Source organism: Ochotona curzoniae, unplaced genomic scaffold (assembly GCF_017591425.1).
Source record: "Ochotona curzoniae isolate NIBS_2020 unplaced genomic scaffold, NIBS_Ocur_1.0 contig_43, whole genome shotgun sequence".
Lineage (NCBI taxonomy): Eukaryota > Metazoa > Chordata > Mammalia > Lagomorpha > Ochotonidae > Ochotona > Ochotona curzoniae.
The window spans coordinates 11080026-11094935 of record NW_024466218.1 but is presented as its reverse complement, the minus strand read 5'-3'; the positions used below and the strand labels follow the sequence as shown (position 1 = coordinate 11094935).

The 14910-nt window shown below is 45.2% G+C and overlaps 1 protein-coding gene across 2 annotated transcripts in view; it reads right to left on the bottom strand.

Annotated features, from left to right (window-relative positions):
• The window catches only part of GALNT1 (polypeptide N-acetylgalactosaminyltransferase 1), a 95955-nt gene extending 82765 nt beyond the window's left edge, over positions 1 to 13190 (bottom strand). The window contains exons 1-2 of one of the 2 annotated variants that reach the window (XM_040984896.1): positions 13171 to 13190; positions 10926 to 12381 (exon numbers count right to left, since the gene is read on the bottom strand). The gene's annotated coding sequence lies outside the window, so the exon portion shown is untranslated. Of the gene's footprint in view, positions 1 to 10925; positions 12785 to 13170 lie in introns of those variants that run through there. The other variant, XM_040984895.1, reaches the window with a different exon arrangement.
• Between the last annotated feature and the right edge of the window lie 1720 nt (positions 13191 to 14910).

Genomic DNA, 14910 nt, shown 5'->3' with positions numbered 1-14910 from the left:
TATCCAGACACCAAAGCAGCACTGTATTCCTCGGCCTCAATCTTTGTCTCCTGGAAGGTGTCCAAAATTAAAAAACCCAAGAAAGAGGATGGCTCACGAGTATAGCAGAAAAGGAGGAACACATTTCAGTGTTCCTCAGCATAAACAGGGTAAGCATCGCCAACAAATACTAACTGCATATTTCAAAATAGCTAGCAGAGGGGATTTTCTATGTCCCCAACACAAAATTATAAATGAGGGGACGGATTTGCCAATTACTTTGATCTGATCAATGCCCGCTGTGTACATGGACTGAAATGTCACTCTGTACCCTGTCAATGTGTTTTAACTACCATGTGTCAATTAAAAATAGTTTTAAAAAAAGTAGGGTATTTGCTTTAGTATCTAAAGTGCTACCCAGAGTTCTTGTTTCCACACACTACCTATCTTCAAATCTCAGCTCTGCTCCTGATTCCAGCGTGCCCACTCCCGAGGGAACAGCACAGGGAACAGCACGAGGCTCCTGGCATGCGTTTCCAGCTCCCAGCCCATGAGGCCTGACCCAGCAGACACCTGCACAGCAAACCAACAAATGAGAGCTCTCTCTTCCTCTCTCCTTCTCAAATAGAGAAATAAATTTAAATTAAAAAATTTAAAATAGAAAAGTAAATGAAATCTAAAATGGCATAATAATGTCCAGGCTTCTATAAAAAGTATCACTTGGTACATCAAAAGCCACAATGAACTCAAACTGAATAAAGACAGAAATGTCAACTCCCAGGCGAAAGAGATGCTAGAATTACAACTTTACAGCAGCTGCAACAGAAATGCCTCAGCAAGTACAAGCATGCTTGAAACAAATCTAAAATACATAAATAAAAAACCTCAGTAAACAGAAGATATAAAGAACTAGATGGGAAGTTTAGAGTTCAAAAATATCAAAATTAAAAACTCAGTGAATACATTCTGCAGAATAGAAAGGACAAAGGAAATGAATTGATGACTATAAAGTACCCAAACTGAATAACAGAAAAATCATTTTAAGACAATAGAAAAAATGAAGGGACAAACCCTCAGAACCTGTGGACTGTTAGCAGATCTAACATTCAAACTGTAAGTTTGGAGAGGACAGAAAAAAATAGTACTGAGAAAGTAGCCAAAGAAATCATTGTCAAAACTCCCCAAACTGGTAAGACATAAATTTACAAAATCAGAAAGCTGAGTAAACATCAAACAGGATTTAAAAAAAATCCAAAGATGTATCATATAAAACTTCACAAAACTACATTTAAAAAAATCCTAAGAACACGGAGAAAAATGATACCTTCATTACACTCTGAGAAAAGCAATTCGAATGACAGTGGACCCAATGCAATAGCCTAGTGGCTAAAGTCCTTGCCTTGCACACACCAGGATCCCCTGTGGGTGCCAATTCCTGTCCCAGACACTCCACTTCCCCTCTAGCTCCCTGCCTGTGGCCTGGGAAAGCAGTCAAGGACAGACCAAAGCTTTGGGACCCTGCACCCACATGAGAAACTTGGAAGAAACTCTTGGCTTCAGATCAGCTCAATTCCGGCTGTTGTGGTTACTTGGGGAGTGAACCAGTGGTCAGAGATTTTTCTGTCTCTTCTCTCTGTAAATCTGACCTGTCTTTCCAATAAAAATTAAAAATGAGCCTTTAAAAATATTTCTCCAGTGCTGAAAGAAAAGAATTATCAACACAAAATCTTTTACACAGAGAAGACATCTTTCTGAGCCAAGTGCAATAGCCTAGCAGCTAAAGTCCTCGCCTCGAATGAGCTAGTATCCTCTATGGGCACCGGTTCTAATTTCAGTCGACCTGCTTCCCAGCCAGCTCCCTGCTTGTGGCCTGGGAAAGCAGTCAAGGACAGCCCAAAGCCTTGGGACCCTGCACCCACGTGGGAGACCAGAGGAGCTCCTGGCTCCTGGTTCCTAGCTTCGGATTGGCTCAGCTCTGGCCGTTGTGTCCACTTGGGGAGTGAACCATCGGATGGAAGATCTTCCTCTCTGTCTTTCCTCCTCTCTGTATATCTGCCTTTCCAAGAAAAATAAATAAATCTTAAAAAAAAAAATCCTTCTTAGATGAAGAGCAAATTAAGACATTATACATGAAGGAAAAACTAAGCAATCTGACATTAGAAAACCTACTCAAAAGAATGGTTCCTGAAACGGTAGAGAAAAGATAAAAGTAATCTTGAGATATCAAGAAAAATAACACAATAAAAAGATGAGTAAATACAACAGGCTCTGCTTAAAAACAGCTAATCCATGTTTGACTTAGAAACACTTATTCATTGCCTGATGTGATTCTAAATTTACATAAAGGAAACATTTAAAATTATAAGCAGGAGGGTGTAAAACAAAGTATTGTTTCTATATTTCCATTGAAATGACAAGACCAACAGGTTGCAAGTTATGTATCTATAATGTAAAATTTACAGCATCATAAAGAAAAAACACCGATACAAAAATATACTAAAATTACAGATAAAGCAAAGTTAAATTGCTTAAATATGTTCAAGAGAACTATATGAAATCAAAGAAAGAAAAGAGGAAAAGAGAAAATAAAAAATAAGATGGCAAACTTACACCCTAATAAAACAACAATCACAGGGCCAGTGCAGTGGCTCAATAGGCTAATCCTCCACCTGCAAGCACCAGTATCTCATATGGGTGCCGGTGTGTTCCCTGGCTGCTCCACTTTCGATCCACCACTCTGCTGCATGGCCTTGGAAAGCAGTGGAGGATGACCAAGGCCATTGGGACCATGCACGTGGGAGATCACATAGAAGCTCCTAGCTTCAGGCTTCAGATCAGCTCAGCTCTGGAGGAGTAAAACAGCAGATGGAAGATCTTTGCGTCTCTCCTTCTTTCTGCAAATCTGCATTTCTAAGAAAAATAAATAAATCTTAAAACAAAATGATCCAAGTGCTCACTCCTCTGACAGCAATAAGGAAGACCCTTCTGGGCCTGTCGCAGTATCCTCCTCAGCTTGTATGTGCCGGGATCCCATATTGGCTTAGCTCTGGCCGTTGCAGCCACCAGAGAGTAAGCCAGCGGATGGGAAGATCTTTCTGTCTTTCCTTCTCTCTGAAAATCTGACTTTCCAATAAAAATAATTTTTTTTTTTTTAAAGATTTATTTTATTTATTTTTTTTTATTGGAAAGGCAGATATACAGAGAGGAAGATCTTCCGTCCGATGATTTACTCCTCAAGTAAGCACCAGTCCGAAGCCAGGAGCCTCTTCCGGGTCTCCCACGCAGGTGCAAAAATAATTTTTTAAAAAAGGGAAGATTCTTCTTTCTTTAACTCTCATTCAAATAAATAAATCAACCTTTAAAACAAAACAGGAGAAGAAAGAAAAGAATATTAAAAGAGGGATCACACAACCAAAGGAAAACACTACCAGTTATGCTAATGTTAAAATCTAACTCAGAGCAAGGAAATTACTACAGAAGACATTATATAATGACAGAAGGGTCAATACTCCATGAAGATAACACATAACATCAAATATGCATTCACTGCAAACCTGCAAAATATAAAAGTAAAATCTGAAACAACTGAAAGCAGAAATAAATCCACAAAAGTAATTGGAGATTTAAACACTCTTCTCTAAAAAGCTGGCAAAAAAAAAAACAAACCCCAAACAAAACACAAAAACAAAACATCCTAGCGGAATATATATAGAACAAAAGCAAAGACAGAACTCAAATCACATCAGCCAAAGGATCTAACAAGTACTTACAAAATACTCCCTCCAATATCAGCAGAAAATGTATTCTATTAAAGTGATCACAAAACATATACCAATATAAATCAAATTCTGGATCATAACACAAATTTCAATAAACTTTAAAAACCAAAATCAACATAGAAATCAAAATCAGGACCCAGTGCAATGGCTCAGTGCTGAATCTCCATCTTGCAAGTGCAGGTATCCCATAAGGACGGCCAGGTGCTGGCTGCTCCAGCTCCCTGCTTGCGGCCTGGGAAAGCAACAGAGAATGGCCCCAAGCCTTGGGACCCTGCCCCTGGGTGGGAGACCCAGAGGAGGCTCCTGGCTTCAGATCAGCTCAGTTCGGGCCCTTGTGACCACTTGGGAAGTGAACCAAGAGTTGGAAGATCTTTCTGTCTCTCCTTCTCTCTGTAAATCTGAGTTTCCAATAAAAATAAATAAATCTTAAAAAAAAAAAATCAAAACGATAGCTGGGGCTGATATTATATTATATTATAACCCACCGGGTTAAGCCACTAACTGCTATCCCAGCACACTCTGAGAACTGGTTCTAGTTCCAGTTACTCCACTTTTGATTAAGCTCCCCACTCACAGGTCTGGAAAAGCAGCGAAGGATGACCCAAGTGCTTCTCCCCTGCCACCCACGTTGGAGACACCAAAGGAGTTCCTGGCTTCTGGCTTCAGTCTGGCTCTCTTGACCACTGCAGCAATTTGTGATACACCAAAAGATAGGTATCTCTCTCTCTCTCTTTCTAGTTCTTCCTTTCAAATGAATGAGACTTTTAAAAAGGGATTAATATAATTTGATAATGAATCAGAAAACTGAAATCATAGAGAGCATTATCCAAACACAGTAACAAAAGCCAGAAACAGAAGATAACAGGTAAGTCTCTAAACACTTGGAATCTAGACAAGATCTTCACAATAATTTACAGGTCAAAGAAGAAGTCTCAAAAGAAACATACTAAAAACACAACAGATCCAACTTTGTGGGACACAGCTAAACAATGCTAAAATGGAAAGCTACAGTGCTAGGAACTCTCATGCATACAAAAAAGAAATCCTTAACAAAATACTAGTTAGCAAAATTCAGACACATATTTTTTAAAACATCATTTACTATGACGAAGTGAGATTTAGTCTAGGAATGAATGACAAGATCATCAATCAAAAATTAATCAGAGTCAGACGTCTGACCTAACAGTTAAGGTGCCACTTACAATGCCACACGTGGAATCAGAGTGCCTGGGTTGGAGTCCCAGCTCCACTCTTGAGCCCAATATCCTGAAGAAACAGCAGGTGATGGCTTAAGTACATGGGTCCCTGCCAACCAAGCAGGGGACTTAGAGTTTTGCTGCTGGCCCAGTCACAGCACTGTGTACAACTGGTGAATAAAGCAGAGGATGGCACATTTTCTTGCCTTTTCTCTGCCTTTCAAAATAAATTTTTAAACATTTTAAAATCAGTCAATACCAGGCTAGGCTAGGCTCCTGCATCTCAAGCCAGAAAGGGTGCAAGCAAGCCAAGCTAGGACAGAGCACCAGCTGGCAAGTACTAAGACTGGGTGTAAGTCATTTCTGTCTTCATGGCAATGACCCTGGCAGGCACACCATGCAGGACTGGGAACATGACTGGCAGGGGAACTGTGGGCACTCCCATGCAGGGCTTTACCTCCCACTGATGAGCACAACAACCATGACTAGGGCCCGGAGTGGTGGCCTAGCAGCTAAAGTCCTTGCCTTGAACACGCTGGGATCCCATATGGGTGTAAGAGACCTGGATGAAGTTACTGGATCCTGGCTTCAGATCGGCACAGCACCAGCCGTTGCGGTCACTTTGGGAGTGAATCATCGAATGGAAGGTCTTTGTCTCTCCTCCTCTCTATATATATCTGACTTTGCAATAAAAATAAATACATCTTAAAAAAAAAAAAAAAAACAGGACTGGGGGCAAGCTAAGCTTAAAAGTTACTAGCACCCGCTGGCATACATCAGGGCTGGGTCTGGAGGCAGGTTGGGCTGAGTTAAGCCACAGCACCCATGGATGTGCAAGAGGGATAGATGGCAGCTAGTATACATGAGGACCAAATCTGTAGTGAGTTAGCTGGGCTAATCCACAGCATCTAACAGTTTGCACAAAAGATGGCACTGGGGGGCTAGGGTGCAGAACTGATCAGGCAGCTGCATCCACCTGAATGTGCACTGGCTGGTACACGTAACATATGGAACCTCTGGCCCTGTACTAGCTGGTGCATGCAAGACTCAAGTCTGAGGTCACCCCAGGCAAAGTTTCATGAGGAATTCTCCAATTAGATGGCTGAATTCAAACCCTGGCTACAGGGAAAATCACAGGACGTGTGTCACACCTTGGAGTGTATGTATAGGGACTGGGCCTTCTACTTGCTGATGTCTGTCCAGTGGACAATATAACCAGATGAACATAGGGCAGGCGGTGGATGGGGCATGACAGCCAGCTCATCTAGGCCAGCAGAGAATGGAAAGCAGAACAGGTTGGATAACTCTTCTGGCTTGTGGTCTGTGGATGCACTAAGGTGGACTTTATTAACCAGCAAACCTTGGAAAGACTTCCTCATCGTTGACGCAACAAAACCGACAAAGCCCCAGAACTACCAAAACCACTCAAGTGGGGCCAACAGCAAGATCCCTACCTTGCATGCACCAGGATCCCATATGTGTGCCATTTCATATCCCAAATATTCCACCTCCCATCCAGATCCCTGCCTGTGGCCTGGGAAAGCAGTATAAGATGGCCCTGAACACATGTGGGAGACCCGTAAGAAACTCCTGGCTCCTGGCTTCAGATCGGCTCACCTCCAGCCATGTGGCCACTTGCAGAGTGAATCATTGGATGGAAGATCTTTCTCTCTGTATCCCCTTTGCTCTATTAATCTGCCTTTCCAAGAAAAACAAATCTTAAAAAAAAAAAAAACACTCAAGTAACACCCTTAAACATCCTTCCCCGCATTGGCATCTCTAAGGCATCATCAAACGATCGTCCCCATCCCCGAGTGATGATGCAATCTGACAGCAAGCAGGGGCCATCTTACTGCCCTCTCCATCCTGTAGATATAGGAAGAAAAAAAAAACCTGAAACATTTGCACCACCCACCTTCCTCCATACCTGACTGTCCCCACCCTAATCAGAGGCATACAAGGGTGTGCATTACTCAACTATGTAAATAATATTAAAAATAAAACAGAACATTCTAAAGTAAGAAAAATCAATACAACCCACAATAGACTAAAAAAAAAATCACAGAACACTAATTCACGCACAAAAAATGACAAAATTCAATATCCACTGATGATAAATAGTCTAAGATAAAAAAGGTGAAAGTTACTCAATTTGATGAAAGAATGTCTATGAAAAATTTACCATTAATATTACCTGTAATGGTGCTTTATCCCCTGTAATTTGGGACATAATGTGCTCACAGATTGGAAAACACAATGTAGTAAAGATGTCAATTTTTCCTAAATTCATACTGATCTATTAAATTTCAATCAAAATTATCTAAGAGTTTTGATAGATTATTCTACACTATAAATAAAAAGCCAAAACAAAAACAACTCAAACAACTTTTTTTTTTAATTGGAAATGCGGATATACAGAGAAGAGAGACAGAGAGGAAGATCTTCCATCCGATGATTCAGTCCCCAGGAGGCCGCAACAGCTGGAGCTGAGCCAATCCGAAGTCAGGAGCCTCTTCCGGGTCTCCCACGTGGGTGCAGGGTCCCAAAGCTTTGGGCCGTCCTCGACTGCTTTCCAAGGCCACAGGCAGGGAGCTGGCTGGGAAGCAGAGCTGCCGGGATTAGAACCAGCGCTCATATGGGATCCCGGGCGTGCAAGGACCTTAACCATTGCACCATCGCGCCGGGCCCTCAAACAACTTTCACAAAAATAAAATAGAGGGCCCGGCAGTGTGGTCTAGCAGCTAAAGTCCTCGCCTTGAACACGCCGGGATCCCATATGGGCGCAGGTTCTAATCCAGGCAGCTCCACTTCCCATCCTGCTCCCTGCTTGTGGCCTGGGAAAGCAGTCTAGGATGGCCCAAACCCTTGGGACCCTGCACCCACGTGGGAGACCCAGAAGAGGTTCCTGGCTCCTGGCTTAGGATCGGCTCAGCTTTAGCCTTTGTGGTCACTTGGAGAGTGAATCATCGGAAGGAAGATCTTTCTCTCTGTCTCTCCTCCTCTCTGTATATCTGACTTTCCAATAAAAATAAAATAAATCTTTAAAAAAATAAAAATAAATAAATCAAATAGAAAGAATCCATCTGTTTCAAGATTTATCATGTAGCCAGTCTGAATTCAGCTGCTCCATTTCTGATGCAGCTCCCTGCTAACGCGCCTACACTACAAAAGCAGCAGCAGATCGCCCAAGTGCTCAGGCCCCAGCACATCCATGGTAAAACTGGAAGAAGCTCCTGCCTCCCAACTGCAACATGCCCAGCCCTGGTGGCTAACACGGGGAGTGAATTACATCTCAAAACATCCTTATTTTAAAATCACACACACAAATTACAAAGAGATATCACTCAATACCTTAAACAAAAAATAGTGACAACACCAAATGTAATGAACATGCAGAGGAAATATCAATCACACACTACTGGTAAAAATACAAAACATTACAGCTACTCTACAAAGAGCTTGACAGCTTCTTTAGAAACTAAAGTAACTATCACACAGGAAACTGTTCATGAATGTTTACAGCAGCTTTATTTTTAATATCCCCAAATTGGAAACAGCCAGATGTCCAATGAATGAACAGTAAAAAGAATCATAAAAGTACATCCATACTATGAACTACCACCCAGCAACAAAAAGGAAGCAACTACTGTTAAGTGCAACCTGGATGAATCTTTAGAAAATCATGCTGAATAAAGCAGCCAATTCCAAAAGGTACTTGCTGTCTGTTTCCACTCATAAAACATTCTTGAAACGACAGAATTATAGAAATGGGCAACAGATTAGTGTTTACCAGGGTTTTTAAGCAGACAGAAGAGGGAGGCAGAACCATTGAAAGATCAGCAGGAGGAAACTTTACAGAGCCAGAAATGTTTTGTATCATATCTGTCACGATCATAGGTGTGATATAATCCTATACTTTTACAAGAGGAGCCCACTGGGGGCAACAGGTGCATGTTATCTTTCTGAATCATTTCATACAACTGCAAATGGTTCTATGATTATCTCACACTAAAGTGTTTAATTAAAGGAAAACCAAAAAAACTGGGGCTGGCACCATGGCATAGCATTCTAATCTTCTGCCTGCAGCTCCTATGTCCCATATGGGTGCTGGTTCAAACTCCAGCTGCTCCACTTGTGATCCAGCTTTCTGCTAACAGCCTGGGAAAGCAGCAGAGGATGGCCCAAGTACTTGAAACCCTGCACCCACACGGGAGACCTAGAAGGAACTCCCAGCTCTCAGCTTCAGACCAGCCCTCCTCTGGATGCTGCAGCCATTTGGGAAATGAGCCAACAGATAGAAGGTCTGTCCCTGTCTCTAACTTTGACTTTAATGCAAAAATAAATCAATCTTTAAAATTTTTTTAAAAAGGGACCTCCACTCACTGTTCTAAGGATAATCGCCCAAATATGAACACTTCAGAATGATGTTACATTAACTCTCCCTTTGTGCTGGACTAAGTGAGGACCCACTGATACAAATGTAAAGTATTATCCCCACCCTCAGACACCATACACTCAAGTAGAGTGACAACGAAAGGCTTCATAAAGGAGATGGAATATGAGTAAATTTTAAAGTGGTAGCACTTCAGACGTGGGGATATAATGGAACATGCATCCCTGCATCCAGACGAAAGATGGAATCCCAATGAAACTGTTGGACATGTGTATAGACAATGGGATGCTGGACTGTCTGACATTGTCTGTACCAACAATGTCAGGGTACACTTAAATAAAAGACTGATAGAACCATGATTCCTTACGAAGGACTACACTATTGTAACAAAATGGCAAAAATCTCATGGGGGGTTGGAGTTTGGGGGGAATCCCAGCCTATACAAAAATGTACCACATAATTCAAAATTCAAGATAAACATATTAAATTAAAAAAAAAAGTCAAGTGAGGAGGGGTCCTCTTAGAATGGCAAACTCATAACGACAGCCAGAAATATGCACAGCACCTGTAGAGAAAGAGCCAGGTGTATGTAGTGAAATCAGGGACAGGTAAGCAGTGTGAGGCAGCAACGGAAGATCTGCAAAGCCAGGGATGGCAGGCACGTGGTGCAGCAGTCACTGGGATGACCACACATACCGGAGTGCCTGGTTCAAACAGCTGCTCCACTTCCAATCCAATTCCAAACTAATCTGCACGTGAAAGGTAGCACGTGATAGCTAGACTACCTGGATCCCTGCAAGTCCCACAGGAGACCAGGAACGAGGACAGGCTCCTGGTTCCCATCTGGTAGCCTCGGCTGTTGCAGGCATGAGAAGTGAACAAAGCAGACGTAAGAAGTGTATGTGTGTCTGCTTTACAAATAAAAGTAAAATAAAAATAATTTCTTAAAAATGTTTAAGTCAGGGTCACAGGAGTTCAAATATTAACTGATTCACAGAAGTTTTCCTCACCAACCCAGCTAACCAAAAGCAGCATGCACCCTCTAACGCCCTTTTACAGCACTTCTCGGAGCTATAATTGACATGTGCATACTTAGCTGCACACTTATTTGCTTAGTGCTGTCCATTACCCAATCATCTTGAGTCTCTAGCACTGGGGCTGGCACACCTTAACCAGTCAATAAATGTTAACTGAATAAATGAACAAACAGTATTTACTCATGACTCTCTTCCAGGAAGCTGTCCCGCTCTTTCCATTATCTGTCATTCCTCTTCACCACAGTCACTCTTTGGCCTGTCTTTTTATCTGTTCTCTCCCTTTTCCTTCCTCCTCAGTCTAGCTCTACAGTCACTGTTTAAACACACAAACTCAGCATATTTTAAAACAGTGGTTCACAACTGCAATACTGTAACACTTCTGCATCTCAACCAACTCTACTAATCAGAAACTCTATGCAAGAAATCTGTTACTGACAACAAAGCACTAAAGTTGCATGTTGTTACGTAAGAAAATAGACATATGCATTACATAAACAAATAGAAGAAAGCCAAAATTGGGCTGTTCCAGCTGCGGCCTTACTTTGAGCGTAAGAGCCTTTTCTCAGTGTGAGATGATCCCATATGATCAATGGAAAGCTGAGCCACCAAAACACACCAGGACAGTATTCCTCCAGGCTACAAAGTCAAGGCAAGGAAAACAAAGAGACAATGAGAAACAGTTACAAACCAAACATCATGGAGATATGATGCCACACTCCAGTGTTTATACCTTGGACTAGATCTTTGGGATGAAAAGAGAATATTAATGAAAAAACTACGTAAATTCCAAATAAGGCCTAGAATTTAATTCTTTTAGAAAAGTTGCAGAGAAGACAATATATATAGTTCAAAGTTATTAATATTGTTTTATATTATTAGAGAATCAGGACATGCAGGGAGCCAGAAGCAAAACTCCAGGCAGGGTAAAGCTTCCATGAAAATCCACAAACAGATACAGCTTCATCTTGACTTTGGTCCCATGCTCCCACCTGATGCCATGAGAACTACCTCCCTTCAGATGCCTTGGAATCAACAAATTTTCATTATCCCAGCATGCTCATTCATTCATTCAACAAGCATCTATTGAGTGCCTAATGCTTAGCACACATGGAAAGTCTCTGGGGATACATAGCTGGAACAAGAAGCCACAATCTCTGCCCTCATAAAGTTCGAATTCCATGGAGGAAGCCAGGCATTTAACAAGTATTTGCATAACTGGTGAGGGCTCCCCAGAGTCCAGCAGCCTGCTGCTTAAAAGCAGCACCAAACCAACCCCTAAAATGCCCATTAATCCAGTTATCACACTTATCTGAATACAGGCGGCTCGGATTTCAAAGTGCACAGGAACAACCTGGAATCTGGTCAAAGTAGATACTGACTCAGTTAACCTGGGGTGGGGCCGACACTCTGCATTTCTTTCAGAAACCCAGGTGATCCGCAAGCCACACAAGGATGAACAAGGTTCAGCTGTGCCACGCATACATCCTCCCCCAGCGCAAAGCAAACTCCAGGAAGGCAAGGCTATCGCTTAGGCACGGCACCACAGTATACCAGGACTTAAAGCCATGCCTTGTCGGCAGCACTCAAGTTGCCCTATCCGTAAGTGGTATGGACCATTTCTTGAAGCTGAACACTTAAAAACTGTGGCAGTTGTGCTTGAAGAATTGATTTTTCAAAAAAAAAAAATTGAAATAGCTACGTGTGGCTGGTGGTTATCACACCGGTCAGTCGTGGGGTACACACACAGGTGAGCTAAACAGCATTGGCTGAGCAATTGCGCAGCTGCATCCCAATTCCACCGCTTAGCTTGCTGATCTGGAAACTTGTAACTCCTCAAGGCAACTTCTTCATCCATGACTTGGGGACAAGGCCTCCTACCTCCCAGGGTTCTCTGTTAGAGCAAGGTGTTAGTTGCAGAGGGTATATGATGAGGGTGACATTCCTTGCCCGCATGCACAAGCTCACCATCACAAAACCTACTCCAACGCCCACACTTGCTAAAAAAAAAAAAAAAAGTCAAGCGAGTTTGTTTCAGGAGTTGGTCGCCCTCTGGCTTTTAAAATGAGGCCAAGGTCACAACTAGGGAAGTTGAGGGAGTGGGGAAAGAGGGACAGGGCCCTCGCTTAGAAAGGCTAGCCAGGTAAGGGAGGCGATGACGATGCAAATGGTCACAATTTAAATCCTTTAAGTGGGCGTCGCATCGATCTTGGGCGAGGAAATGCCATTTTCATTCATTCATTTTTCCAGCTTGGGCTGCCTCAATACCTGAAGTCCGCTACGTCCCAGCCCCCCACACACGTACACACGCACACACACACACAGGCCAATTCAGGGCCGGGTCTTCGTCCGGAGCAGCGCCCGGGAAGCCCCCGCCCCCGGCTGCCGGCCTGTCCTCCCCTCCCCCGTCGCGCCGACCCGGCGAGGGTCAGGCTGGCACCGCGGCTTCAAGTACCACGCACGGCCGAACCAAGAAGCCATATTTAGCGATATTTTTGTCAATAAAACAAACTTCCGTCTTCTAAAGAAAAACGGTTCTAACTCAATGTCAAACTAGGACGGAAACTCACTGCTCGCCGCAGCTGCCAACCACAGACGCCGCGGTGTCCAGCGGTCCCGGAGTCCCCCGACCCCGGACCCCGAGCCGAGCGCTCCCGCGCCCCGGCCCCCCGGCAGCGCCGGCCACAAAGGGACGCGGGATGCGGACACGGTCGGGCCTCCTTCTCCTCCTCCTCCGGCCCCGCGCAAGCCGCGGCTCCCGGACGGCCCGGGCGCGGGCGGACACTCACCTCGCTTCGAGCGCGGCGGGCGGCGGCGCCGAGCGCTCCTCGGGGCCGGCCCGGGCGGTCGCGGCGCGGTCCCCGCGGGCCGCAGCGCGGGCGCTTCTCTCGGGCCGCCGTCCGCCGCGCCGCCTCCTCGGCCACTGCCGGCGGCTCCCCCGGCGGGCGGGCGGGCCCGAGGCGGGCCCCGCCTCCGCCGCGCCCGCTCCCGCCTCCGCGCCGGGCCTCGCGGACTCGGCGTGCTAGTCTGGGCCGCCCGGCATGCCGCCGCCGCCGCCGCCGCTAGCTCAGGGCCGCCTCAGCGCGGCGTGCCCGGGGCCGCAGGGCCGCCCCGCAGGCCGCTCCAGCACGGTGCACCGAGCGCGCCGCGTGCTCGGCGCGGCGGCCGGTGCGGCTGCGCGGGGCAGGCTGCTCCGGCGGGCTGGCGAGGCGGGGGCGCCGCGGCGCGCTCACCCGGATGCGCCGGCCCCCTCCCCTGCGGAGAGCCCACCTCGGGGCCGGGGCCGCCGCGCTTCCCTCCGGGCCCGGGAGGTTCCGGCGACTCGGGGTGGCCACCTTCCCCTGCCTGACCCGCAGGCGGCTCTGGGAAGCGCTGGTCCGGGTCCCCTCCCCCTGAACCAGGGTGCGGACAAAGAGGCTGCGGCAGCAAGTAAAATAGAACTCTGGCCGTTTCACGTCGAGCAGGTCACGGGGTGGGAGGGAGAAAAAGAGAAGCTCCCTCACCGCTCCAAGAGGATTGCAGCTGAAGGGCTGCCGCTGGGTGCTCGTCCCGCCTGGCGGAGCCCTGCGCCTGGAGACGGGCGTGCAGACGGTCCAGGACCCAGGGTGGACGGTGAAAGAAGAGGCCACCGACCGAGCTGCAGCACCCTAGGAGGCTGCCGAGCCTCGGGGTACAGGAATTGAAGAACGGGGACCGTTAGGGAGGTGGGCCGGCTCAGTATCCTTGGGGGGGCCTCCTACGGCGCCCCCTTTGGGGAGTACCCCTGTTAGTACTAATCCCAGGACCCAGGCGTCCGCTGCCCTGAAGGGAAGACAAAACCCTGGTTCTCCTTCACTCACTCCCGGCATAACCCACCGTCTTTTGAGTAATTGGTTTTCTACTTGTTCAGAGGTTTGTGTCCTATGCCTTGCCAGCCAACGCTGTGAGACTTGTATTGTTTAAATGCCCCCCCAAAATAGATTATCTGTGACATTTTAACTATTCTGTGTTTACATTTTCCAGGTAGTATTCTAAAATAGAAGTTAAAAATCACAGTTTTTTAAAGTACTTACTTATATTTTGAAACAAAATCTACTTGAACTAGACTGGTAATGTTCCACCAGAAAAAAAAATTGATTTGCAATAAAAAAATATTCTTTCAAAAATTCTATATTAAAAAAATACTTAGTAAGATTTGGAAATAATATCTAATAAAGGACATGCATCCAGAGTACATGTAGATAAAGAACTCCAGCTACTGAATAAGACCAATAATCCAATGGGGAAAAAAAATGGGAGAAAGGATATTTTACCAAAGAAACCATTTAACTGATCAATATTTACATGAAAAGATATTCAACATCGTTAGTCACCAGGGAAATGCAAATGAAAAGCAACCACGGGAAAGCTCTTCACGCTGGCTGCCAGGGCTGTCTTTAAAATGACAGACAGTAAGTGTTGGTGAGGAGACTTGAGAAGTTAGACCCCTCATACATTCCTTGTGAGAGTGCAGATCCAGAGCCAGAAAGCGGAAGCAATCCAAAAGTCCA